This window comes from Arachis ipaensis, chromosome B6 (assembly GCF_059453495.1).
Source record: "Arachis ipaensis isolate K30076 ecotype BB chromosome B6, ASM5945349v1, whole genome shotgun sequence".
In the NCBI taxonomy this organism is placed as follows: domain Eukaryota; kingdom Viridiplantae; phylum Streptophyta; class Magnoliopsida; order Fabales; family Fabaceae; genus Arachis; species Arachis ipaensis.
In genome coordinates this window covers 65,684,762-65,703,390 of record NC_142441.1, presented here as the reverse complement: position 1 = coordinate 65,703,390, position 18,629 = coordinate 65,684,762, and the positions used below count along the sequence as shown (strand labels likewise).

Genomic DNA, 18,629 nt, shown 5'->3' with positions numbered 1-18,629 from the left:
GTATGCCTAAAATCAGGTCATTGAGACTCGCTTTAGCTAAACTATTCAAGATAGCGTCGTTTAAAGAACGAGGGTAAGCACAACGTAAAAAAAAAAGAGGTGCAACACGAGGACTTCCCAGGAGGTCACCCATCCTAGTACTACTTTCGCCCAAGCACGCTTAACTGCGGAGTTCTGATGGGATCCGGTGCATTAGTGCTGGTATGATCGCACCTATTAAAATATGCACACATAATTATCATAAGCATGTCTCGCGACGTAGGGTAAGTCGAGCTGTGAATCCCTGCAGGGCTCGTGCGAGCATGCCTAAAATCAGGTCATTGAGGCTCGCTTTAGCTAAACTATTCAAGATATTTAAAGAACGAGGGTAAGCACGACGTAAGAAAAAAAATAGGTGCAACACGAGTACTTTCCAGGAGGTCACACATCCTAGTACTACTCTCGCCCAAGCACGCTTAACTGCGGAGTTCTGATGGGATCCGATGCATTAGTGCTGGAATGATCGCACCTATTAAAATACGCCCACTCAATTATCATAAGCATGTCTCGCGACGTAGGGTAAGTCGAGCTACGAATCCCTGCGGGGCCCGTGCGAGCTTGCCTAAAATCAGGTCATTGAGGCTCGCCTTAGCTAAACTATTCAAGATAGCGTCGTTTAAAGAACGAGGGTAAATACGACGTAAAATAAAAAAAAAAAGAGGTGCAACACGAGGACTTCCTAGGAGGTCACCCATCCTAGTACTACTCTCGCCCAAGCACGCTTAACTGCGGAGTTCTGATGGGATCCGTTGCATTAGTGCTGGTATGATCGCACTTTTTAAAATACGCGCACACAATTATCATAAGCATGTCTCGTGACGTAGGGTAAGTCGAGCTGCGAATCCCTGCGGGGCCCGTGTGAGCTTGCCTAAAATCAGGACATTAAGGCTCGCTTTAGCTAAACTATTCAAGATAGCGTCATTTAAAGAACGAGGGTAAGCACGACGTAAAAAAAAAAAAAAAAGAGGTGCAACACGAGGACTTCCCAGGAGGTCACTCATCCTAGTACTACTCTCACCCAAGCACGCTAAACGGCGGAGTTTTGATTGGATCCGGTGCATTAGTGCTGGTATGATCGCACCTATTAAAATATGCGCACATAATTATCATAAGCATGTCTCGCGACGTAGGATAAGTCGAGCTGCGAATCCCTGCAAGGCTCGTGCGAGCTTGCCTAAAATCAGGTCATTGAGGCTCGCTTTAGCTAAACTATTCAAGATATTTAAAGAACGAAGGTAAGCACGACGTAAAAAAAAAAAAAAGAGGTGCAACACGAGTACTTCCCAGGAGGTCACACATCCTAGTACTACTCTCGCCTAAGCACGCTTAACTGCGGAGTTCTGATAGGATCCGGTGCATTAGTGCTGGAATGATCGCACCTATTAAAATACGCCCACTCAATTATCATAAGCATGTCTCGCGACGTAGGGTAAGTTGAGCTGCGAATCCTGCGGGGCCCGTGCGAGCTTGCCTAAAATCAGGTCATTGAGGCTCGCCTTAGCTAAACTATTCAAGATAGCGTCGTTTAAAGAACGAGGGTAAATACGACGTAAAATAAAAAAAAAAAGAGGTGCAACACGAGGACTTCCCAGGAGGTCACCCATCCTAGTACTACTCTCGCCCAAGCACGCTTAACTGCGGAGTTCTGATGGGATCCGTTGCATTAGTGCTGGTATGATCGCACTTTTTAAAATACGCGCACACAATTATCATAAGCATGTCTCGCGACGTAGGGTAAGTCGAGCTGCGAATCCCTGCGGGGCCCGTGTGAGCTTGCCTAAAATCAGGACATTAAGGCTCGCTTTAGCTAAACTATTCAAGATAGCGTCATTTAAAGAACGAGGGTAAGCACGACGTAAAAAAAAAAAAAAAGAGGTGCAACACGAGGACTTCCCAGGAGGTCACTCATCCTAGTACTACTCTCACCCAAGCACGCTAAACGGCGGAGTTTTGATTGGATCCGGTGCATTAGTGCTGGTATGATCGCACCTATTAAAATATGCGCACATAATTATCATAAGCATGTCTCGCGACGTAGGATAAGTCGAGCTGCGAATCCCTGCAAGGCTCGTGCGAGCTTGCCTAAAATCAGGTCATTGAGGCTCGCTTTAGCTAAACTATTCAAGATATTTAAAGAACGAAGGTAAGCACGACGTAAAAAAAAAAAAAAGAGGTGCAACACGAGTACTTCCCAGGAGGTCACACATCCTAGTACTACTCTCGCCTAAGCACGCTTAACTGCGGAGTTCTGATAGGATCCGGTGCATTAGTGCTGGAATGATCGCACCTATTAAAATACGCCCACTCAATTATCATAAGCATGTCTCGCAACGTAGGGTAAGTTGAGCTGCGAATCCTGCGGGGCCCGTGCGAGCTTGCCTAAAATCAGGTCATTGAGGCTCACTTTAGCTAAACTATTCAAGATATTTAAAGAACGAAGGTAAGCACGACGTAAAAAAAAAAAAAGAGGTGCAACACGAGTACTTCCCAGGAGGTCACACATCCTAGTACTACTCTCGCCCAAGCACGCTTAACTGCGGAGTTCTGATGGGATCCAGTGCATTAGTGCTGGAATGATCGCACCTATTAAAATACGCCCACTCAATTATCATAAGCATGTCTCGCGACGTAGGGTAAGTCGAGCTGCGAATCCCTGCGGGGCCCGTGCGAGCTTGCCTAAAATCAGGACATTGAGGCTCGCTTTAGCTAAACTATTCAAGATAGCGTCGTTTAAAGAACGAGGGTAAGCACGATGTAAAATAAAAAAAAAAAGAGGTGCAACACGAGGACTTCCCAGGAGGTCACCCATCCTAGTGCTACTCTCGCCCAAGCAAGCTTAACTGCGGAGTTCTGATGGGATCCGGTGCATTAGTGCTGGTATGATCGCACCTATTAAAATATGCGCACATAATTATCATAAGCATGTCTCGCGACGTAGGGTAAGTCGAGCTGCGAATCCCTGCAGGGCCCGTGCGAGCTTGCCTAAAATCAGGTCATTGAGGCTCGCTGTAGTTAAAATATTCAAGATAGCGTCGTTTAAAAAAGGAGGGTAAGCACAACGTAAAAAAAAAAAGAGGTGCAACACGAGGACTTCCCAGGAGGTCACACATCCTAGTACTACTCTCGCCCAAGCACGCTTAACTGCGGAGTTCTGATGGGATCCGATGCATTAGTGCTGGAATGATCGCACCTATTAAAATACGCCCACTCAATTATCATAAGCATGTCTCGCGATGTAGGGTAAGTCGAGCTGCGAATCCCTGCGGGGCCCGTGCGAGCTTGCCTAAAATCAGGTCATTGAGGCTCGCTTTAGCTAAACTATTCAACATATTTAAAGAACGAGGGTAAGCACGACATAAAAAAAAAAAAAAGAGGTGCGACACGAGTACTTCCCAGGAGGTCACACATCCTAGTACTACTCTCGCCCAAGCACGCTTTACTGCGGAGTTCTGATGGGATCCGGTGCATTAGTGCTGGAATGATCGCACCTATTAAAATACGCCGACTCAATTATCATAAGCATGTCTCGCGACTTAGGGTAAGTCGAGCTGCGAATCCCTGCAGGGCCCGTCCGAGCTTGCCTAAAATCAGGTCATTGAGTCTCGCCTTAGCTAAACTATTCAAGATAGCGTCGTTTAAAGAACGAGGGTAAGCACGACGTTAAATAAAAAAAAAAAGAGGTGCAACACGAGGACTTCCCAGGAGGTCACCCATCCTAGTACTACTCTCGCCCAAGCACGCTTGACTGCGGAGTTCTGATGGGATCCGGTGCATTAGTGCTGGTATGATCGCAGCTATTAAAATACACATACATAATTATCATAAGCATGTCTCGCGACGTATGGTAAGTCGTGCTGCGAATCCCTACGGGGCCTGTGCGAGCATGCCTAAAATCAGGTCATTGAGACTCGCTTTAGCTAAACTATTCAAGATAGCGTCGTTTAAAGAACGAGGGTAAGCACAACGTCAAAAAAAAAAGACGTGCAACACGAGTACATCCCAGGAGGTCACACATCCTAGTACTACTCTCGCCCAAGCACGCTTAACTGCGGAGTTCTGATGGGATCCAGTGCATTAGTGCTGGAATGATCGCACCTATTAAAATACGCCCACTCAATTATCATAAGCATGTCTCGCGACGTAGGGTAAGTCGAGCTGCGAATCCCTGTGGGGCCCGTGCGAGCTTGCCTAAAATCAGGTCATTGAGTCTCGCCTTAGCTAAACTATTCAAGATAGCGTCGTTTAAAGAACGAGGGTAAGCACGACGTAAAATAAAAAAAAAAGAGGTGCAACACGAGGACTTCCCAGGAGGTCACCCATCCTAGTACTACTCTCGCCCAAGCACGCTTAACTGCGGATTTCTGATGGGATCCGGTGCATTAGTGCTGGTATGATCGCACCTATTAAAATACACGTACATAATTATCATAAGCATGTCTCGCGACGTATGGTAAGTCGTGCTGCGAATCCCTACGGGGCCTGTGCGAGCATGCCTAAAATCAGGTCATTGAGACTCGCTTTAGCTAAACTATTCAAGATAGCGTCGTTTAAAGAACGAGGGTAAGCACAACGTAAAAAAAAAAGAGGTGCAACACGAGGACTTCCCAGGAGGTCACACATCCTAGTACTACTCTCGCCCAAGCACGCTTAACTGCGGAGTTCTGATGTGATCCGGTGCATTAGTGCTGGAATGATCGCACCTGTTAAAATACGCCCACTCAATTATCATAAGCATGTCTCGCGATGTAGGGTAAGTCGAGCTGCGAATCCCTGCGAGGCCCGTGCGCGCTTGCCTAAAATCAGGTAATTGAGGCTCGCCTTAGCTAAACTATTCAAGATAGCGTCGTTTAAAGAACGAGGGTAAGCACGACGTAAAATAAAAAAAAAAAGAGGTGCAACATGGGGACTTCCCAGGAGGTCACCCATCCTAGTACTCCTCTCGCCCAAGCAAGCTTAACTGCGGAGTTCTGATGGGATCCGTTGCATTAGTGCTGGTATGATCGCACTGTTTAAAATACGCCCACTCAATTATCATAAGCATGTCTCGCGACGTAGGGTAAGTTGAGCTGCGAATCCCTGCGGGGCCCGTGCGAGCTTGCCTAAAATCAGGTCATTGAGGCTCGCCTTAGCTAAACTATTCAAGATAGCGTCGTTTAAAGAACGAGGGTAAGCACGACGTAAAATAAAAATAAAGAGGTGCAACACGAGGACTTCCCAGGAGGTCACCCATCCTAGTACTACTCTCGCTCAAGCAAGCTTAACTGCGGAGTTCTGATGGGATCCGGTGCATTAGTGCTGGTATGATCGCACCTATTAAAATACGCCCACTCAATTATCATAAGCATGTCTCGCGACGTAGGGTAAGTCGAGCTACGAATCCCTGCGGGGCCCGTGCGAGCTTGCCTAAAATCAGGTCATTGAGGCTCGCCTTAGCTAAACTATTCAAGATAGCGTCGTTTAAAGAACGAGGGTAAGCACGACGTAAAATAAAAATAAAGAGGTGCAACACGAGGACTTCCCAGGAGGTCACCCATCCTAGTACTACTCTCGCTCAAGCAAGCTTAACTGCGGAGTTCTGATGGGATCCGGTGCATTAGTGCTGGTATGATCGCACCTATTAAAATACGCGCACATAATTATCATACGCATGTCTCGCGACGTAGGGTAAGTCGAGCTACGAATCCCTACGGGGCCTGTGCGAGTATGCCTAAAATCAGGTCATTGAGACTCGCTTTAGCTAAACTATTCAAGATAGCGTCGTTTAAAGAACGAGGGTAAGCACAACGTAAAAAAAAAAAGAGGTGCAACACGAGGACTTCCCAGGAGGTCACCCATCCTAGTACTACTTTCGCCCAAGCATGCTTAACTGCGGAGTTCTGATGGGATCCGGTGCATTAGTGCTGGTATGATCGCACTTATTAAAATATGCGCACATAATTATCATAAGCATGTCTCGCGACGTAGGGTAAGTCGAGCTGCGAAACCCTGTGGGGCCCGTGCGAGCTTGCCTAAAATCAGGTCATTGAGGCTCGCCTTAGCTAAACTATTCAAGATAGCGTCGTTTAAAGAACGAGGTTAAGTACGACGTAAAATAAAAAAAAAAGGAGGTGCAACACGAGGACTTCCCAGGAGGTCACCCATCTTAGTACTACTCTGGCCCAAGCACGCTTAACTGCGGAGTTCTGATGGGATCCGTTGCATTAGTGCTGGTATGATCGCACTGTTTAAAATACGCGCACACAATTATCATAAGCATGTCTCGCGACGAAGGGTAAGTCGAGCTGCGAATCCCTGCGGGGCCCGTGCGAGCTTGCCTAAAATCAGGACATTGAGGCTCGCTTTAGCTAAACCATTCAAGATAGCGTCGTTTAAAGAACGAGGGTAAGCACGACGTAAAAAAAAAAAAAGAGGTGCAACACGAGGACTTCCTAGGAGGTCACCCATCCTAGTACTACTCTCACCCAAGCACGCTTAACTGCAGAGTTTTGATGGGATCCGGTGCATTAGTGCTGGTATGATCGCACCTATTAAAATATGCGCACATAATTATCATAAGCATGTCTCGCGACGTAGGGTAAGTCGAGCTGCAAATCCCTGCAGGGCCTGTGCGAGCTTGCCTAAAATCAGGTCATTGAGGCTCGCTTTAGCTAAACTATTAAGGATATTTAAAGAACGAAGGTAAGCACGACGTAAAAAAAAAAGAGGTGCAACACGAGTACTTCCCAGGAGGTCACACATCCTAGTACTACTTTCGCCCAAGCACGCTTAACTGCGGAGTTCTGATGGGATCTGGTGCATTAGTGCTGGAATGATCGCACCTATTAAAATACGCCCACTCCATTATCATAAGCATGTCTCGCGACGTAGGGTAAGTTGAGCTGCGAATCCCTACGGGGCCTGTGCGAGTATGCCTAAAATCAGGTCATTGAGACTCGCTTTAGCTAAACTATTCAAGATAGCGTCGTTTAAAGAACGAGGGTAAGCACAACGTAAAAAAAAAAGAGGTGCAACACGAGGACTTCCCAGGAGGTCACCCATCCTAGTACTACTTTCGCCCAAGCACGCTTAACTGCGGAGTTCTGATGGGATCCGGTGCATTAGGGCTGGTATGATCGCACCTATTAAAATATGCACACATAATTATCATAAGCATGTCTCGCGACGTAGGGTAAGTCGAGCTGTGAATCCCTGCAGGGCTCGTGCGAGCATGCCTAAAATCAGGTCATTGAGGCTCGCTTTAGCTAAACTATTCAAGATATTTAAAGAACGAGGGTAAGCACGACGTAAGAAAAAAAATAGGTGCAACACGAGTACTTCCCAGGAGGTCACACATCCTAGTACTACTCTCGCCCAAGCACGCTTAACTGCGGAGTTCTGATGGGATCCGATGCATTAGTGCTGGAATGATCGCACCTATTAAAATACGCCCACTCAATTATCATAAGCATGTCTCGCGACGTAGGGTAAGTCGAGCTACGAATCCCTGCGGGGCCCGTGCGAGCTTGCCTAAAATCAGGTCATTGAGGCTCGCCTTAGCTAAACTATTCAAGATAGCGTCGTTTAAAGAACGAGGGTAAATACGACGTAAAATAAAAAAAAAAAGAGGTGCAACACGAGGACTTCCCAGGAGGTCACCCATCCTAGTACTACTCTCGCCCAAGCACGCTTAACTACGGAGTTCTGATGGGATCCGTTGCATTAGTGCTGGTATGATCGCACTTTTTAAAATACGCGCACACAATTATCATAAGCATGTCTCGCGACGTAGGGTAAGTCGAGCTGCGAATCCCTGCGGGGCCCGTGTGAGCTTGCCTAAAATCAGGACATTAAGGCTCGCTTTAGCTAAACTATTCAAGATAACGTCATTTAAAGAACGAGGGTAAGCACGACGTAAAAAAAAAAAAAAGAGGTGCAACACGAGGACTTCCCAGGAGGTCACCCATCCTAGTACTACTCTCACCCAAGCACGCTAAACGGCGGAGTTCTGATTGGATCCGGTGCATTAGTGCTGGTATGATCGCACCTATTAAAATATGCGCACATAATTATCATAAGCATGTCTCGCGACGTAGGATAAGTCGAGCTGCGAATCCCTGCAAGGCTCGTGCGAGCTTGCCTAAAATCAGGTCATTGAGGCTCGCTTTAGCTAAACTATTCAAGATATTTAAAGAACGAAGGTAAGCACGGCGTAAAAAAAAAAAAAAGAGGTGCAACACGAGTACTTCCCAGGAGGTCACACATCCTAGTACTACTCTCGCCTAAGCACGCTTAACTGCGGAGTTCTGATAGGATCCGGTGCATTAGTGCTGGAATGATCGCACCTATTAAAATACGCCCACTCAATTATCATAAGCATGTCTCGCGACGTAGGGTAAGTTGAGCTGCGAATCCTGCGGGGCCCGTGCGAGCTTGCCTAAAATCAGGTCATTGAGGCTCACCTTAGCTAAACTATTCAAGATATTTAAAGAACGAAGGTAAGCACGACGTAAAAAAAAAAAAAGAGGTGCAACACGAGTACTTCCCAGGAGGTCACACATCCTAGTACTACTCTCGCCCAAGCACGCTTAACTGCGGAGTTCTGATGGGATCCAGTGCATTAGTGCTGGAATGATCGCACCTATTAAAATACGCCCACTCAATTATCATAAGCATGTCTCGCGACGTAGGGTAAGTCGAGCTGCGAATCCCTGCGGGGCCCGTGCGAGCTTGCCTAAAATCAGAACATTGAGGCTCGCTTTAGCTAAATTATTCAAGATAGCGTCGTTTAAAGAACGAGGGTAAGCACGATGTAAAATAAAAAAAAAAAGAGGTGCAACACGAGGACTTCCCAGGAGGTCACCCATCCTAGTGCTACTCTCGCCCAAGCAAGCTTAACTGCGGAGTTCTGATGGGATCCGGTGCATTAGTGCTGGTATGATCGCACCTATTAAAATATGCGCACATAATTATCATAAGCATGTCTCGCGACGTAGGGTAAGTCGAGCTGCGAATCCCTGCAGGGCCCGTGCGAGCTTGCCTAAAATCAGGTCATTGAGGCTCGCTGTAGTTAAAATATTCAAGATAGCGTCGTTTAAAGAAGGAGGGTAAGCACAACGTAAAAAAAAAAAGAGGTGCAACACGAGGACTTCCCAGGAGGTCACACATCCTAGTACTACTCTCGCCCAAGCACGCTTAACTGCGGAGTTCTGATGGGATCCGATGCATTAGTGCTGGAATGATCGCACCTATTAAAATACGCCCACTCAATTATCATAAGCATGTCTCGCGATGTAGGGTAAGTCGAGCTGCGAATCCCTGCGGGGCCCGTGCGAGCTTGCCTAAAATCAGGTCATTGAGGCTCGCTTTAGCTAAACTATTCAAGATAGCGTCGTTTAAAGAACGAGGGTAAGCACGACGTAAAATAAAAATAAAGAGGTGCAACACGAGGACTTCCAGGAGGTCACCCATCCTAGTACTACTCTCGCTCAAGCAAGCTTAACTGCGGAGTTCTGATGGGATCCGGTGCATTAGTGCTGGTATGATCGCACCTATTAAAATACGCCCACTCAATTATCATAAGCATGTCTCGCGACGTAGGGTAAGTCGAGCTACGAATCCCTGCGGGCCCGTGCGAGCTTGCCTAAAATCAGGTCATTGAGGCTCGCCTTAGCTAAACTATTCAAGATAGCGTCGTTTAAAGAACGAGGGTAAGCACGACGTAAAATAAAAATAAAGAGGTGCAACACGAGGACTTCCCAGGAGGTCACCCATCCTAGTACTACTCTCGCTCAAGCAAGCTTAACTGCGGAGTTCTGATGGGATCCGGTGCATTAGTGCTGGTATGATCGCACCTATTAAAATACGCGCACATAATTATCATACGCATGTCTCGCGACGTAGGGTAAGTCGAGCTACGAATCCCTACGGGGCCTGTGCGAGTATGCCTAAAATCAGGTCATTGAGACTCGCTTTAGCTAAACTATTCAAGATAGCGTCGTTTAAAGAACGAGGGTAAGCACAACGTAAAAAAAAAAGAGGTGCAACACGAGGACTTCCCAGGAGGTCACCCATCCTAGTACTACTTTCGCCCAAGCATGCTTAACTGCGGAGTTCTGATGGGATCCGGTGCATTAGTGCTGGTATGATCGCACTTATTAAAATATGCGCACATAATTATCATAAGCATGTCTCGCGACGTAGGGTAAGTCGAGCTGCGAAACCCTGTGGGGCCTGTGCGAGCTTGCCTAAAATCAGGTCATTGAGGCTCGCCTTAGCTAAACTATTCAAGATAGCGTCGTTTAAAGAACGAGGTTAAGTACGACGTAAAATAAAAAAAAAAGGAGGTGCAACACGAGGACTTCCCAGGAGGTCACCCATCTTAGTACTACTCTGGCCCAAGCACGCTTAACTGCGGAGTTCTGATGGGATCCGTTGCATTAGTGCTGGTATGATCGCACTGTTTAAAATACGCGCACACAATTATCATAAGCATGTCTCGTGACGAAGGGTAAGTCGAGCTGCGAATCCCTGCGGGGCCCGTGCGAGCTTGCCTAAAATCAGGACATTGAGGCTCGCTTTAGCTAAACCATTCAAGATAGCGTCGTTTAAAGAACGAGGGTAAGCACGACGTAAAAAAAAAAAAAAGAGGTGCAACACGAGGACTTCCTAGGAGGTCACCCATCCTAGTACTACTCTCACCCAAGCACGCTTAACTGCAGAGTTTTGATGGGATCCGGTGCATTAGTGCTGGTATGATCGCACCTATTAAAATATGCGCACATAATTATCATAAGCATGTCTCGCGACGTAGGGTAAGTCGAGCTGCAAATCCCTGCAGGGCCTGTGCGAGCTTGCCTAAAATCAGGTCATTGAGGCTCGCTTTAGCTAAACTATTAAGGATATTTAAAGAACGAAGGTAAGCACGACGTAAAAAAAAAAGAGGTGCAACACGAGTACTTCCCAGGAGGTCACACATCCTAGTACTACTTTCGCCCAAGCACGCTTAACTGCGGAGTTCTGATGGGATCTGGTGCATTAGTGCTGGAATGATCGCACCTATTAAAATACGCCCACTCCATTATCATAAGCATGTCTCGCGACGTAGGGTAAGTTGAGCTGCGAATCCCTGCGGGGCCCGTGCGAGCTTGCCTAAAATCAGGTCATTGAGGCTCGCCTTAGCTAAACTATTCAAGATAGCGTCGTTTAAAGAACGAGGGTAAGCACGACGTAAAATAAAAATAAAGAGGTGCAACACGAGGACTTCCCAGGAGGTCACCCATCCTAGTACTACTCTCGCCCAAGCAAGCTTAACTGCGAAGTTCTGATGGGATCCGGTGCATTAGTGCTGGTATGATCGCACCTATTAAAATACGCGCACATAATTATCATACGCATGTCTCGCGACGTAGGGTAAGTCGAGCTGCGAATCCCTACGGGGCCTGTGCGAGTATGCCTAAAATCAGGTCATTGAGACTCGCTTTAGCTAAACTATTCAAGATAGCGTCGTTTAAAGAACGAGGGTAAGCACAACGTAAAAAAAAAAGAGGTGCAACACGAGGACTTCCCAGGAGGTCACCCATCCTAGTACTACTTTCGCCCAAGCACGCTTAACTGCGGAGTTCTGATGGGATCCGGTGCATTAGTGCTGGTATGATCGCACCTATTAAAATATGCACACATAATTATCATAAGCATGTCTCGCGACGTAGGGTAAGTCGAGCTGTGAATCCCTGCAGGGCTCGTGCGAGCATGCCTAAAATCAGGTCATTGAGGCTCGCTTTAGCTAAACTATTCAAGATATTTAAAGAACGAGGGTAAGCACGACGTAAGAAAAAAAATAGGTGCAACACGAGTACTTCCCAGGAGGTCACACATCCTAGTACTACTCTCGCCCAAGCACGCTTAACTGCGGAGTTCTGATGGGATCCGATGCATTAGTGCTGGAATGATCGCACCTATTAAAATACGCCCACTCAATTATCATAAGCATGTCTCGCGACGTAGGGTAAGTCGAGCTACGAATCCCTGCGGGGCCCGTGCGAGCTTGCCTAAAATCAGGTCATTGAGGCTCGCCTTAGCTAAACTATTCAAGATAGCGTCGTTTAAAGAACGAGGGTAAATACGACGTAAAATAAAAAAAAAAAGAGGTGCAACACGAGGACTTCCCAGGAGGTCACCCATCCTAGTACTACTCTCGCCCAAGCACGCTTAACTGCGGAGTTCTGATGGGATCCGTTGCATTAGTGCTGGTATGATCGCACTTTTTAAAATACGCGCACACAATTATCATAAGCATGTCTCGCGACGTAGGGTAAGTCGAGCTGCGAATCCCTGCGGGGCCCGTGTGAGCTTGCCTAAAATCAGGACATTAAGGCTCGCTTTAGCTAAACTATTCAAGATAGCGTCATTTAAAGAACGAGGGTAAGCACGACGTAAAAAAAAAAAAAAAGAGGTGCAACACGAGGACTTCCCAGGAGGTCACCCATCCTAGTACTACTCTCACCCAAGCACGCTAAACGGCGGAGTTCTGATTGGATCCGGTGCATTAGTGCTGGTATGATCGCACCTATTAAAATATGCGCACATAATTATCATAAGCATGTCTCGCGACGTAGGATAAGTCGAGCTGCGAATCCCTGCAAGGCTCGTGCGAGCTTGCCTAAAATCAGGTCATTGAGGCTCGCTTTAGCTAAACTATTCAAGATATTTAAAGAACGAAGGTAAGCACGGCGTAAAAAAAAAAAAAAGAGGTGCAACACGAGTACTTCCCAGGAGGTCACACATCCTAGTACTACTCTCGCCTAAGCACGCTTAACTGCGGAGTTCTGATAGGATCCGGTGCATTAGTGCTGGAATGATCGCACCTATTAAAATACGCCCACTCAATTATCATAAGCATGTCTCGCGACGTAGGGTAAGTTGAGCTGCGAATCCTGCGGGGCCCGTGCGAGCTTGCCTAAAATCAGGTCATTGAGGCTCACCTTAGCTAAACTATTCAAGATATTTAAAGAACGAAGGTAAGCACGACGTAAAAAAAAAAAAAGAGGTGCAACACGAGTACTTCCCAGGAGGTCACACATCCTAGTACTACTCTCGCCCAAGCACGCTTAACTGCGGAGTTCTGATGGGATCCAGTGCATTAGTGCTGGAATGATCGCACCTATTAAAATACGCCCACTCAATTATCATAAGCATGTCTCGCGACGTAGGGTAAGTCGAGCTGCGAATCCCTGCGGGGCCCGTGCGAGCTTGCCTAAAATCAGGACATTGAGGCTCGCTTTAGCTAAAATATTCAAGATAGCGTCGTTTAAAGAACGAGGGTAAGCACGATGTAAAATAAAAAAAAAAAGAGGTGCAACACGAGGACTTCCCAGGAGGTCACCCATCCTAGTGCTACTCTCGCCCAAGCAAGCTTAACTGCGGAGTTCTGATGGGATCCGGTGCATTAGTGCTGGTATGATCGCACCTATTAAAATATGCGCACATAATTATCATAAGCATGTCTCGCGACGTAGGGTAAGTCGAGCTGCGAATCCCTGCAGGGCCCGTGCGAGCTTGCCTAAAATCAGGTCATTGAGGCTCGCTGTAGTTAAAATATTCAAGATAGCATCGTTTAAAGAAGGAGGGTAAGCACAACGTAAAAAAAAAAAAGAGGTGCAACACGAGGACTTCCCAGGAGGTCACCCATCCTAGTGCTACTCTCGCCCAAGCAAGCTTAACTGCGGAGTTCTGATGGGATCCGGTGCATTAGTGCTGGTATGATCGCACCTATTAAAATATGCGCACATAATTATCATAAGCATGTCTCGCGACGTAGGGTAAGTCGAGCTGCGAATCCCTGCAGGGCCCGTGCGAGCTTGCCTAAAATCAGGTCATTGAGGCTCGCTGTAGTTAAAATATTCAAGATAGCGTCGTTTAAAGAAGGAGGGTAAGCACAACGTAAAAAAAAAAAGAGGTGCAACACGAGGACTTCCCAGGAGGTCACACATCCTAGTACTACTCTCGCCCAAGCACGCTTAACTGCGGAGTTCTGATGGGATCCGATGCATTAGTGCTGGAATGATCGCACCTATTAAAATACGCCCACTCAATTATCATAAGCATGTCTCGCGATGTAGGGTAAGTCGAGCTGCGAATCCCTGCGGGGCCCGTGCGAGCTTGCCTAAAATCAGGTCATTGAGGCTCGCTTTAGCTAAACTATTCAAGATAGCGTCGTTTAAAGAACGAGGGTAAGCACGACGTAAAATAAAAATAAAGAGGTGCAACACGAGGACTTCCCAGGAGGTCACCCATCCTAGTACTACTCTCGCTCAAGCAAGCTTAACTGCGGAGTTCTGATGGGATCCGGTGCATTAGTGCTGGTATGATCGCACCTATTAAAATACGCCCACTCAATTATCATAAGCATGTCTCGCGACGTAGGGTAAGTCGAGCTACGAATCCCTGCGGGGCCCGTGCGAGCTTGCCTAAAATCAGGTCATTGAGGCTCGCCTTAGCTAAACTATTCAAGATAGCGTCGTTTAAAGAACGAGGGTAAGCACGACGTAAAATAAAAATAAAGAGGTGCAACACGAGGACTTCCCAGGAGGTCACCCATCCTAGTACTACTCTCGCTCAAGCAAGCTTAACTGCGGAGTTCTGATGGGATCCGGTGCATTAGTGCTGGTATGATCGCACCTATTAAAATACGCGCACATAATTATCATACGCATGTCTCGCGACGTAGGGTAAGTCGAGCTACGAATCCCTACGGGGCCTGTGCGAGTATGCCTAAAATCAGGTCATTGAGACTCGCTTTAGCTAAACTATTCAAGATAGCGTCGTTTAAAGAACGAGGGTAAGCACAACGTAAAAAAAAAAAGAGGTGCAACACGAGGACTTCCCAGGAGGTCACCCATCCTAGTACTACTTTCGCCCAAGCATGCTTAACTGCGGAGTTCTGATGGGATCCGGTGCATTAGTGCTGGTATGATCGCACTTATTAAAATATGCGCACATAATTATCATAAGCATGTCTCGCGACGTAGGGTAAGTCGAGCTGCGAAACCCTGTGGGGCCCGTGCGAGCTTGCCTAAAATCAGGTCATTGAGGCTCGCCTTAGCTAAACTATTCAAGATAGCGTCGTTTAAAGAACGAGGTTAAGTACGACGTAAAATAAAAAAAAAAGGAGGTGCAACACGAGGACTTCCCAGGAGGTCACCCATCTTAGTACTACTCTGGCCCAAGCACGCTTAACTGCGGAGTTCTGATGGGATCCGTTGCATTAGTGCTGGTATGATCGCACTGTTTAAAATACGCGCACACAATTATCATAAGCATGTCTCGCGACGAAGGGTAAGTCGAGCTGCGAATCCCTGCGGGGCCCGTGCGAGCTTGCCTAAAATCAGGACATTGAGGCTCGCTTTAGCTAAACCATTCAAGATAGCGTCGTTTAAAGAACGAGGGTAAGCACGACGTAAAAAAAAAAAAAAGAGGTGCAACACGAGGACTTCCTAGGAGGTCACCCATCCTAGTACTACTCTCACCCAAGCACGCTTAACTGCAGAGTTTTGATGGGATCCGGTGCATTAGTGCTGGTATGATCGCACCTATTAAAATATGCGCACATAATTATCATAAGCATGTCTCGCGACGTAGGGTAAGTCGAGCTGCAAATCCCTGCAGGGCCTGTGCGAGCTTGCCTAAAATCAGGTCATTGAGGCTCGCTTTAGCTAAACTATTAAGGATATTTAAAGAACGAAGGTAAGCACGACGTAAAAAAAAAAGAGGTGCAACACGAGTACTTCCCAGGAGGTCACACATCCTAGTACTACTTTCGCCCAAGCACGCTTAACTGCGGAGTTCTGATGGGATCTGGTGCATTAGTGCTGGAATGATCGCACCTATTAAAATACGCCCACTCCATTATCATAAGCATGTCTCGCGACGTAGGGTAAGTTGAGCTGCGAATCCCTGCGGGGCCCGTGCGAGCTTGCCTAAAATCAGGTCATTGAGGCTCGCCTTAGCTAAACTATTCAAGATAGCGTCGTTTAAAGAACGAGGGTAAGCACGACGTAAAATAAAAATAAAGAGGTGCAACACGAGGACTTCCCAGGAGGTCACCCATCCTAGTACTACTCTCGCCCAAGCAAGCTTAACTGCGAAGTTCTGATGGGATCCGGTGCATTAGTGCTGGTATGATCGCACCTATTAAAATACGCGCACATAATTATCATACGCATGTCTCGCGACGTAGGGTAAGTCGAGCTGCGAATCCCTACGGGGCCTGTGCGAGTATGCCTAAAATCAGGTCATTGAGACTCGCTTTAGCTAAACTATTCAAGATAGCGTCGTTTAAAGAACGAGGGTAAGCACGATGTAAAATAAAAAAAAAAAGAGGTGCAACACGAGGACTTCCCAGGAGGTCACCCATCCTAGTGCTACTCTCGCCCAAGCAAGCTTAACTGCGGAGTTATGATGGGATCCGATGCATTAGTGCTGGAATGATCGCACCTATTAAAATACGCCGACTCAATTATCATAAGCATGTCTCGCGATGTAGGGTAAGTCGAGCTGCGAATCCCTGCGGGGCCCGTGCGAGCTTGCCTAAAATCAGGTCATTGAGTCTCGCCTTAGCTAAACTATTCAAGATAGCGTCGTTTAAAGAACGAGGGTAAGCACGACGTAAAATAAAAAAAAAAGAGGTGCAACACGAGGACTTCCCAGGAGGTCACCCATCCTAGTACTACTCTCGCCCAAGCACGCTTAACTGCGGAGTTCTGATGGGATCCGGTGCATTAGTGCTGGTATGATCGCACCTATTAAAATACACGTACATAATTATCATAAACATGTCTCGCGACGTATGGTAAGTCGTGCTGCGAATCCCTACGGGGCCTGTGCGAGCATGCCTAAAATCAGGTCATTGAGACTCGCTTTAGCTAAACTATTCAAGATAGCGTCGTTTAAAGAACGAGGGTAAGCACAACGTAAAAAAAAAAGAGGTGCAACACGAGGACTTCCCAGGAGGTCACACATCCTAGTACTACTCTCGCCCAAGCACGCTTAACTGCGGAGTTCTGATGTGATCCGGTGCATTAGTGCTGGAATGATCGCACCTATTAAAATACGCCCACTCAATTATCATAAGCATGTCTCGCGATGTAGGGTAAGTCGAGCTGCGAATCCCTGCGAGGCCCGTGCGCGCTTGCCTAAAATCAGGTCATTGAGGCTCGCCTTAGCTAAACTATTCAAGATAGCGTCGTTTAAAGAACGAGGGTAAGCACGACGTAAAATAAAAAAAAAAAGAGGTGCAACATGGGGACTTCCCAGGAGGTCACCCATCCTAGTACTCCTCTCGCCCAAGCAAGCTTAACTGCGGAGTTCTGATGGGATCCGGTGCATTAGTGCTGGTATGATCGCACCTATTAAAATATGCGCACATAATTATCATAAGTATGTCTCGCGACGTAGGGTAAGTCGAGCTGCGAATCCCTGCGGGGCCCGTGCGAGCTTGCCTAAAATCAGCACATTGAGGCTCGCTTTAGCTAAACTATTTAAGATAGCATCGTTTAAAGAACGAGGGTAAGCACGACGTAAAATAAAAAAAAAGAGGTGCAACACGAGGACTTCCCAGGAGGTCACCCATCCTAGTACTACTCTCGCCCAAGCAAGCTTAACTGCGGAGTTTTGATGGGATCCGATGCATTAGTGCTGGTATGATCGCACCTATTAAAATATGCGCACATAATTATCATAAGTATGTCTCGCGACGTAGGCTAAGTCGAGCTGCGAATCCCTGCAGGGCCCGTGCGAGCTTGCCTAAAATCAGGTCATTGAGGCTCGCTTTAGTTAAACTATTCAAGATAGCGTCGTTTAAAGAACGAGGGTAAGCACGACGTAAAAAAAAAAGAGGTGCAACACGAGGACTTCCCAGGAGGTCACCCATCCTAGTACTACTCTCGCCCAAGCACGCTTAACTGCGGAGTTCTGATGGGATCCGGTTCTTTAGTGCTGGTATGATCACACCTATTAAAATATGCGCACATAATTATCATAAGCATATCTCGCGACGTAGGATAAGTCGAGCTGCGAATCCCTGCAGGGCCCGTGCGAGCTTGCCTAAAATCAGGTCATTGAGGCTCGCTTTAGCTAAACTATTCAAGATATTTAAAGAACGAGGGTAAGCACGACGTAAAAAAAAAAAAAAAGAGGTGCAACACGAGTACTTCCCAGGAGGTCACACATCCTAGTACTACTCTCGCCCAAGCACGCTTTACTGCGGAGTTCTGATGGGATCCGGTGCATTAGTGCTGGAATGATCGCACCTATTAAAATACGCCGACTCAATTATCATAAGCATGTCTCGCGACTTAGGGTAAGTCGAGCTGCGAATCCTTGCGGGGCCCGTCCGAGCTTGCCTAAAATCATGTCATTGAGGCCCGCCTTAGCTAAACTATTCAAGATAGCGTCGTTTAAAGAACGAGGGTAAGCACGACATAAAATAAAAAAAAAGAGGTGCAACACGAGGACTTCCCAGGAAGTCACCCATCCTAGTACTACTCTCGCCTTAGCACGCTTAACTGCAGAGTTCTATGGGATCCGGTGCATTAGTGCTGGTATGATCGCACCTA

The 18,629-nt window shown here is 47.0% G+C and overlaps 37 non-coding genes and 25 pseudogenes across 37 annotated transcripts; all 62 read right to left on the bottom strand.

The window, feature by feature from the left end:
• Window positions 1-96: 96 nt before the first annotated feature.
• On the bottom strand, window positions 97-215 carry LOC148557095 (5S ribosomal RNA). Its single transcript, XR_015889958.1, has one exon. It is a non-coding gene; the product is annotated as a 5S ribosomal RNA (ribosomal RNA).
• Window positions 216-391: 176 nt separating this feature from the next.
• Window positions 392-510, bottom strand: LOC148557094 (5S ribosomal RNA; annotated as a pseudogene).
• Window positions 511-697: 187 nt separating this feature from the next.
• LOC148557093 (5S ribosomal RNA) lies at window positions 698-816 on the bottom strand. The gene has a single exon (XR_015891409.1). It is a non-coding gene; the product is annotated as a 5S ribosomal RNA (ribosomal RNA).
• A 187-nt stretch (window positions 817-1,003) lies between these two features.
• On the bottom strand, window positions 1,004-1,122 carry LOC148557092 (5S ribosomal RNA; annotated as a pseudogene).
• Window positions 1,123-1,301: 179 nt separating this feature from the next.
• On the bottom strand, window positions 1,302-1,420 carry LOC148557091 (5S ribosomal RNA; annotated as a pseudogene).
• Window positions 1,421-1,606: 186 nt separating this feature from the next.
• Window positions 1,607-1,725, bottom strand: LOC148557090 (5S ribosomal RNA). Its single transcript, XR_015890764.1, has one exon. It is a non-coding gene; the product is annotated as a 5S ribosomal RNA (ribosomal RNA).
• A 186-nt stretch (window positions 1,726-1,911) lies between these two features.
• On the bottom strand, window positions 1,912-2,030 carry LOC148557089 (5S ribosomal RNA; annotated as a pseudogene).
• A 179-nt stretch (window positions 2,031-2,209) lies between these two features.
• On the bottom strand, window positions 2,210-2,328 carry LOC148557088 (5S ribosomal RNA; annotated as a pseudogene).
• Window positions 2,329-2,505: 177 nt separating this feature from the next.
• LOC148557087 (5S ribosomal RNA) lies at window positions 2,506-2,624 on the bottom strand. Its single transcript, XR_015891751.1, has one exon. It is a non-coding gene; the product is annotated as a 5S ribosomal RNA (ribosomal RNA).
• A 187-nt stretch (window positions 2,625-2,811) lies between these two features.
• Window positions 2,812-2,930, bottom strand: LOC148557086 (5S ribosomal RNA). Its single transcript, XR_015891287.1, has one exon. It is a non-coding gene; the product is annotated as a 5S ribosomal RNA (ribosomal RNA).
• Window positions 2,931-3,112: 182 nt separating this feature from the next.
• On the bottom strand, window positions 3,113-3,231 carry LOC148557085 (5S ribosomal RNA). The gene has a single exon (XR_015891695.1). It is a non-coding gene; the product is annotated as a 5S ribosomal RNA (ribosomal RNA).
• A 179-nt stretch (window positions 3,232-3,410) lies between these two features.
• On the bottom strand, window positions 3,411-3,529 carry LOC148557084 (5S ribosomal RNA). Its single transcript, XR_015891563.1, has one exon. It is a non-coding gene; the product is annotated as a 5S ribosomal RNA (ribosomal RNA).
• A 187-nt stretch (window positions 3,530-3,716) lies between these two features.
• On the bottom strand, window positions 3,717-3,835 carry LOC148557083 (5S ribosomal RNA). Its single transcript, XR_015890546.1, has one exon. It is a non-coding gene; the product is annotated as a 5S ribosomal RNA (ribosomal RNA).
• A 182-nt stretch (window positions 3,836-4,017) lies between these two features.
• On the bottom strand, window positions 4,018-4,136 carry LOC148557082 (5S ribosomal RNA; annotated as a pseudogene).
• A 186-nt stretch (window positions 4,137-4,322) lies between these two features.
• LOC148557081 (5S ribosomal RNA) lies at window positions 4,323-4,441 on the bottom strand. Its single transcript, XR_015890088.1, has one exon. It is a non-coding gene; the product is annotated as a 5S ribosomal RNA (ribosomal RNA).
• Window positions 4,442-4,622: 181 nt separating this feature from the next.
• On the bottom strand, window positions 4,623-4,741 carry LOC148557080 (5S ribosomal RNA). Its single transcript, XR_015891623.1, has one exon. It is a non-coding gene; the product is annotated as a 5S ribosomal RNA (ribosomal RNA).
• Window positions 4,742-4,928: 187 nt separating this feature from the next.
• LOC148557079 (5S ribosomal RNA) lies at window positions 4,929-5,047 on the bottom strand (annotated as a pseudogene).
• A 185-nt stretch (window positions 5,048-5,232) lies between these two features.
• On the bottom strand, window positions 5,233-5,351 carry LOC148557078 (5S ribosomal RNA). Its single transcript, XR_015891119.1, has one exon. It is a non-coding gene; the product is annotated as a 5S ribosomal RNA (ribosomal RNA).
• A 185-nt stretch (window positions 5,352-5,536) lies between these two features.
• Window positions 5,537-5,655, bottom strand: LOC148557077 (5S ribosomal RNA). The gene has a single exon (XR_015891118.1). It is a non-coding gene; the product is annotated as a 5S ribosomal RNA (ribosomal RNA).
• A 182-nt stretch (window positions 5,656-5,837) lies between these two features.
• LOC148557076 (5S ribosomal RNA) lies at window positions 5,838-5,956 on the bottom strand. The gene has a single exon (XR_015891512.1). It is a non-coding gene; the product is annotated as a 5S ribosomal RNA (ribosomal RNA).
• A 187-nt stretch (window positions 5,957-6,143) lies between these two features.
• Window positions 6,144-6,262, bottom strand: LOC148557075 (5S ribosomal RNA; annotated as a pseudogene).
• A 184-nt stretch (window positions 6,263-6,446) lies between these two features.
• On the bottom strand, window positions 6,447-6,565 carry LOC148557074 (5S ribosomal RNA; annotated as a pseudogene).
• Window positions 6,566-6,740: 175 nt separating this feature from the next.
• LOC148557073 (5S ribosomal RNA) lies at window positions 6,741-6,859 on the bottom strand (annotated as a pseudogene).
• A 181-nt stretch (window positions 6,860-7,040) lies between these two features.
• On the bottom strand, window positions 7,041-7,159 carry LOC148557072 (5S ribosomal RNA). The gene has a single exon (XR_015891054.1). It is a non-coding gene; the product is annotated as a 5S ribosomal RNA (ribosomal RNA).
• Window positions 7,160-7,335: 176 nt separating this feature from the next.
• Window positions 7,336-7,454, bottom strand: LOC148557071 (5S ribosomal RNA; annotated as a pseudogene).
• Window positions 7,455-7,641: 187 nt separating this feature from the next.
• On the bottom strand, window positions 7,642-7,760 carry LOC148557070 (5S ribosomal RNA). Its single transcript, XR_015890809.1, has one exon. It is a non-coding gene; the product is annotated as a 5S ribosomal RNA (ribosomal RNA).
• A 185-nt stretch (window positions 7,761-7,945) lies between these two features.
• LOC148557069 (5S ribosomal RNA) lies at window positions 7,946-8,064 on the bottom strand (annotated as a pseudogene).
• Window positions 8,065-8,243: 179 nt separating this feature from the next.
• Window positions 8,244-8,362, bottom strand: LOC148557068 (5S ribosomal RNA; annotated as a pseudogene).
• A 177-nt stretch (window positions 8,363-8,539) lies between these two features.
• LOC148557067 (5S ribosomal RNA) lies at window positions 8,540-8,658 on the bottom strand. Its single transcript, XR_015891750.1, has one exon. It is a non-coding gene; the product is annotated as a 5S ribosomal RNA (ribosomal RNA).
• Window positions 8,659-8,845: 187 nt separating this feature from the next.
• LOC148557066 (5S ribosomal RNA) lies at window positions 8,846-8,964 on the bottom strand. Its single transcript, XR_015891285.1, has one exon. It is a non-coding gene; the product is annotated as a 5S ribosomal RNA (ribosomal RNA).
• A 182-nt stretch (window positions 8,965-9,146) lies between these two features.
• On the bottom strand, window positions 9,147-9,265 carry LOC148557065 (5S ribosomal RNA). Its single transcript, XR_015891694.1, has one exon. It is a non-coding gene; the product is annotated as a 5S ribosomal RNA (ribosomal RNA).
• Window positions 9,266-9,450: 185 nt separating this feature from the next.
• Window positions 9,451-9,568, bottom strand: LOC148557064 (5S ribosomal RNA). The gene has a single exon (XR_015891754.1). It is a non-coding gene; the product is annotated as a 5S ribosomal RNA (ribosomal RNA).
• A 184-nt stretch (window positions 9,569-9,752) lies between these two features.
• Window positions 9,753-9,871, bottom strand: LOC148557063 (5S ribosomal RNA). Its single transcript, XR_015891117.1, has one exon. It is a non-coding gene; the product is annotated as a 5S ribosomal RNA (ribosomal RNA).
• A 181-nt stretch (window positions 9,872-10,052) lies between these two features.
• Window positions 10,053-10,171, bottom strand: LOC148557062 (5S ribosomal RNA). The gene has a single exon (XR_015891511.1). It is a non-coding gene; the product is annotated as a 5S ribosomal RNA (ribosomal RNA).
• Window positions 10,172-10,358: 187 nt separating this feature from the next.
• LOC148557061 (5S ribosomal RNA) lies at window positions 10,359-10,477 on the bottom strand (annotated as a pseudogene).
• A 185-nt stretch (window positions 10,478-10,662) lies between these two features.
• On the bottom strand, window positions 10,663-10,781 carry LOC148557060 (5S ribosomal RNA; annotated as a pseudogene).
• Window positions 10,782-10,956: 175 nt separating this feature from the next.
• Window positions 10,957-11,075, bottom strand: LOC148557059 (5S ribosomal RNA; annotated as a pseudogene).
• A 185-nt stretch (window positions 11,076-11,260) lies between these two features.
• Window positions 11,261-11,379, bottom strand: LOC148557058 (5S ribosomal RNA). Its single transcript, XR_015890831.1, has one exon. It is a non-coding gene; the product is annotated as a 5S ribosomal RNA (ribosomal RNA).
• Window positions 11,380-11,560: 181 nt separating this feature from the next.
• LOC148557057 (5S ribosomal RNA) lies at window positions 11,561-11,679 on the bottom strand. The gene has a single exon (XR_015889957.1). It is a non-coding gene; the product is annotated as a 5S ribosomal RNA (ribosomal RNA).
• A 176-nt stretch (window positions 11,680-11,855) lies between these two features.
• Window positions 11,856-11,974, bottom strand: LOC148557056 (5S ribosomal RNA; annotated as a pseudogene).
• A 187-nt stretch (window positions 11,975-12,161) lies between these two features.
• Window positions 12,162-12,280, bottom strand: LOC148557055 (5S ribosomal RNA). Its single transcript, XR_015890762.1, has one exon. It is a non-coding gene; the product is annotated as a 5S ribosomal RNA (ribosomal RNA).
• Window positions 12,281-12,466: 186 nt separating this feature from the next.
• Window positions 12,467-12,585, bottom strand: LOC148557054 (5S ribosomal RNA; annotated as a pseudogene).
• Window positions 12,586-12,764: 179 nt separating this feature from the next.
• Window positions 12,765-12,883, bottom strand: LOC148557053 (5S ribosomal RNA; annotated as a pseudogene).
• A 177-nt stretch (window positions 12,884-13,060) lies between these two features.
• On the bottom strand, window positions 13,061-13,179 carry LOC148557052 (5S ribosomal RNA). The gene has a single exon (XR_015891749.1). It is a non-coding gene; the product is annotated as a 5S ribosomal RNA (ribosomal RNA).
• Window positions 13,180-13,366: 187 nt separating this feature from the next.
• Window positions 13,367-13,485, bottom strand: LOC148557051 (5S ribosomal RNA). Its single transcript, XR_015891284.1, has one exon. It is a non-coding gene; the product is annotated as a 5S ribosomal RNA (ribosomal RNA).
• Window positions 13,486-13,668: 183 nt separating this feature from the next.
• LOC148557050 (5S ribosomal RNA) lies at window positions 13,669-13,787 on the bottom strand. Its single transcript, XR_015891283.1, has one exon. It is a non-coding gene; the product is annotated as a 5S ribosomal RNA (ribosomal RNA).
• Window positions 13,788-13,969: 182 nt separating this feature from the next.
• Window positions 13,970-14,088, bottom strand: LOC148557049 (5S ribosomal RNA). Its single transcript, XR_015891693.1, has one exon. It is a non-coding gene; the product is annotated as a 5S ribosomal RNA (ribosomal RNA).
• A 185-nt stretch (window positions 14,089-14,273) lies between these two features.
• Window positions 14,274-14,392, bottom strand: LOC148557048 (5S ribosomal RNA). Its single transcript, XR_015891116.1, has one exon. It is a non-coding gene; the product is annotated as a 5S ribosomal RNA (ribosomal RNA).
• Window positions 14,393-14,577: 185 nt separating this feature from the next.
• On the bottom strand, window positions 14,578-14,696 carry LOC148557047 (5S ribosomal RNA). Its single transcript, XR_015891115.1, has one exon. It is a non-coding gene; the product is annotated as a 5S ribosomal RNA (ribosomal RNA).
• A 182-nt stretch (window positions 14,697-14,878) lies between these two features.
• Window positions 14,879-14,997, bottom strand: LOC148557046 (5S ribosomal RNA). The gene has a single exon (XR_015891510.1). It is a non-coding gene; the product is annotated as a 5S ribosomal RNA (ribosomal RNA).
• A 187-nt stretch (window positions 14,998-15,184) lies between these two features.
• Window positions 15,185-15,303, bottom strand: LOC148557045 (5S ribosomal RNA; annotated as a pseudogene).
• A 185-nt stretch (window positions 15,304-15,488) lies between these two features.
• Window positions 15,489-15,607, bottom strand: LOC148557044 (5S ribosomal RNA; annotated as a pseudogene).
• A 175-nt stretch (window positions 15,608-15,782) lies between these two features.
• On the bottom strand, window positions 15,783-15,901 carry LOC148557043 (5S ribosomal RNA; annotated as a pseudogene).
• A 185-nt stretch (window positions 15,902-16,086) lies between these two features.
• LOC148557042 (5S ribosomal RNA) lies at window positions 16,087-16,205 on the bottom strand. The gene has a single exon (XR_015890829.1). It is a non-coding gene; the product is annotated as a 5S ribosomal RNA (ribosomal RNA).
• A 187-nt stretch (window positions 16,206-16,392) lies between these two features.
• LOC148557041 (5S ribosomal RNA) lies at window positions 16,393-16,511 on the bottom strand (annotated as a pseudogene).
• A 186-nt stretch (window positions 16,512-16,697) lies between these two features.
• LOC148557040 (5S ribosomal RNA) lies at window positions 16,698-16,816 on the bottom strand. Its single transcript, XR_015889773.1, has one exon. It is a non-coding gene; the product is annotated as a 5S ribosomal RNA (ribosomal RNA).
• Window positions 16,817-16,997: 181 nt separating this feature from the next.
• LOC148557039 (5S ribosomal RNA) lies at window positions 16,998-17,116 on the bottom strand. The gene has a single exon (XR_015891622.1). It is a non-coding gene; the product is annotated as a 5S ribosomal RNA (ribosomal RNA).
• A 187-nt stretch (window positions 17,117-17,303) lies between these two features.
• Window positions 17,304-17,422, bottom strand: LOC148557038 (5S ribosomal RNA). The gene has a single exon (XR_015891569.1). It is a non-coding gene; the product is annotated as a 5S ribosomal RNA (ribosomal RNA).
• Window positions 17,423-17,607: 185 nt separating this feature from the next.
• On the bottom strand, window positions 17,608-17,726 carry LOC148557037 (5S ribosomal RNA; annotated as a pseudogene).
• Window positions 17,727-17,907: 181 nt separating this feature from the next.
• Window positions 17,908-18,026, bottom strand: LOC148557036 (5S ribosomal RNA). Its single transcript, XR_015889928.1, has one exon. It is a non-coding gene; the product is annotated as a 5S ribosomal RNA (ribosomal RNA).
• Window positions 18,027-18,206: 180 nt separating this feature from the next.
• Window positions 18,207-18,325, bottom strand: LOC148557035 (5S ribosomal RNA). Its single transcript, XR_015891659.1, has one exon. It is a non-coding gene; the product is annotated as a 5S ribosomal RNA (ribosomal RNA).
• Window positions 18,326-18,510: 185 nt separating this feature from the next.
• LOC148557034 (5S ribosomal RNA) lies at window positions 18,511-18,628 on the bottom strand (annotated as a pseudogene).
• Window position 18,629: the final 1 nt, after the last annotated feature.